This window comes from Corvus brachyrhynchos, unplaced genomic scaffold (genome assembly GCF_000691975.1).
Source record: "Corvus brachyrhynchos isolate BGI_N302 unplaced genomic scaffold, ASM69197v1 scaffold53, whole genome shotgun sequence".
Classification (NCBI taxonomy): Eukaryota; Metazoa; Chordata; class Aves; order Passeriformes; family Corvidae; genus Corvus; species Corvus brachyrhynchos.
This window is the reverse complement of record NW_008237681.1, coordinates 7,993,565-7,996,346: the sequence shown is the minus strand read 5'-3', so window position 1 is coordinate 7,996,346 and position 2,782 is coordinate 7,993,565.

The following is a 2,782-nucleotide window of genomic DNA, read 5'->3' as shown; positions in this document are numbered from 1 at the left end:
TTTTGGTGGCTATCGGGTGTACAGTACGGAGAACAATTGGTCGCCGGTGCTGAGCCATTGTTTATCAGGATCTTCCTCAGCAACCTTGCTTCGAGGGGAAGAGTCACATAGGCAGCAGCCCTGGAGCTTCATGACTTCCCTCTCCAGTTGGCTTCCCGGGATTGGACCGTAAAACATAACCCTAGGAGAACATCTCTGGGCGAGCCAAATCGCGAGGCTGCAAACGAGTCTGGCTGTTGGCTCTTAAAAAAAAGTATATATCCCGTGCATTAGCTTGCAAACGATACTCCCGTCTGCTGGCATAATTTGCTTAGTAACCGTAGTAGGCTGGGTCTGGTGAGTATTTTCGATTACCAGGAAATATATGGGCTGGTAGCGGTTTTGTTTTCTAGGGGCCAGACAGAGCGAAAATGCTGCGAGGTTATGACTTGAGAGACGGCACTCGCCTCCGATGCTTGGCTCTTGCCGCCGCTGCCTCCAGTCACCCCCGCCAGGTCGAGGCAAGTCCCGAATTTGGATGCTTTTGGCATAATTTTCCAACTATACTGAGGCGACAGGGAGAGCGATGACAATGATGGCCACAATCACCAACCGGATGAATCCTATGGTCACAGCCGCCCTAGACAGCCCGGTTGGGGCTTGCTTGCCCGCAGAGACCGGGGTGCACGGCGGGGTGGGGTGCTCCGGGGGCCGGGGGAAAGCGCTTCCCAGGCCGCTCTCTGCATCCTCCAGGAGCCAGGAGCCATCGCAAAAAAAAAAGACGGGGAAAAAAAATAGAGAACAAGACCCCAAGCGCTCAGTGGATCAGTCTTCGTCCAGTCTGCAGGAAGTGCATTTTAAAAATCGGTTTTAAGTTAATGCACCCACAAGATGTAGCATATCTGCGAAGGCATTGGAGAGAGGGGGAGGGGAGGGGCCGGGAGGCTTTAAATGGGCTTTTTGGTGGTTGCTTGTTTAAATAAAATATAGAACGAGACTTGTCATTTAATCCCTCGAAAGGGATGCCTTACAAATATCGATGCTGTTGGAAAATGCAAGGGGTTTAATTTTCTTGCTTTTAGTCCAAACAAAGCTCTGGTGGTGTCTGCCCGCGATCAATCTTGGCCGCCAAAAGGTTTGACAGCTACTGGCCCTTAAGAACACATTTAAAGCTTCTTGCTCTTTCCAAGATCAAATGTGGCCGTGAAAAGAGGCAGAGCAAGAAACGCAAGTAAACAAGGAAAAAAGCTGCTTTTAAAATATTCTGGCAGAGGACTGGGCTGCTTGTGGGAAAAGTCCGGTTTTATTTTGCTTCTTGGTGCCTACGTTGGGGTCGGGCTTTTCTTTTTCTTTTCTCTGATTTCTTTTTTTCCCCTCTGGAAAATATTGGGATTAACAGCAGGATGACAAATAATAAAGAGAGAGGTTTGGATTTTAACCAGGCTTTGTGAGTAAAACCTGTGTGGGTGTCTCTATTCTGCACATTTGTTTCTTGTGGTCAGTCTAATACAAAAACCACCTGGAACAAAACCTTTGCAGAGAGGACGCGAAATTCTTGGGAAAATCAATTACTGCTGCCTCCAGGGGGATCTTTTAATCGGACGAATCTTAAATGCAAAATTACAAATTCTTATTTGCAACCTACAGGCTCTGAAGAGAGGATTGAATACGGTCTATGGAAAGAAGAGGGGAAAATCCCCTGTATTTTTCTTTCTTCAGGGTGGGAGGGGAGTAAAACGCCAACTTCCTTCCATTTGAACATTTTTCTAAATGTAATTCGTGGTGCTAAAGGAACCACACAGTAAGTATCGTGACTACACCGTTACCTTTTGTTGTATCTAACCTAACTGATCCGAGAGGTGGGGGGGCGGCTTGAATTTTATACGGGCGCTCCTTTGAAACGAGCATTGTCTTGCAATGTTGCAAAAATGGTTCCTTCGCCTACAAAAATAATAATCAGTCGTCGGTCTGTATTGGGTAATAATCAGGTTTCAGTGAAAAATATTAGCCTACATAGCCTTTCCTTCCACGGTTACATGTCTATATATACAATAAACAGCACGGCATAAATCTATTTGCTATCCTTTTCTTTGACTGGGCATGCTTTATCTATTTATGCAGAAAAGCTCTGTATAGATTCACGGGTGCATGACAACGTTTCAGCATCAGGCAAGGATGGTTCTGGGAACAAGGTAAAGCCCAAAGATTAATAATATTTCAGCATGAGACCAAAATGGCGACAATTTTTTTTCTGGGCTCTAAAAGATACAGATGGTGAACAGCGTGTGTTATTATCTACACAGCATAGGAATATGTCTTTATAAACGTGCAGGGGTATATTTTACCTAGTCTATTAAGGTCCGTTTTGATTTATCTTTCAAGTTTCAATCTAAAAATTACAGACATTTTGCCTGAAAGGAATAAAAACCGGATTTTAGCACAAGCTTGTGGGTTTCTACGTTCTACCTCGAGCCAATTCGGACCGGAGACCCCTACGGGTGCCCGTTTGGGGCCGGGACCGTCGCCCTTCTACAGTACCGTGTCCCCCCCCTCCGACACAAGCACCCGCACACACATCCACACCACCCCCGCGGGAAGAAACGGAGCACAAGGCTCCCCTCCCCCACACCTTCAGGCTGCCGTGGGAGGAAAGGAGGCTCAGCAAGAATGAAACAAGCCCCAGTAAAATATAAAAAAAATATTAATTCGGGGGGGAAACATAGGGAAAGGAAAAGGTAAAATCCACTTCTTAAAGGAAAAGGGGAAAACGGCGCGGGTAGCGGGTGGAAGGAGCAGCGGTGCG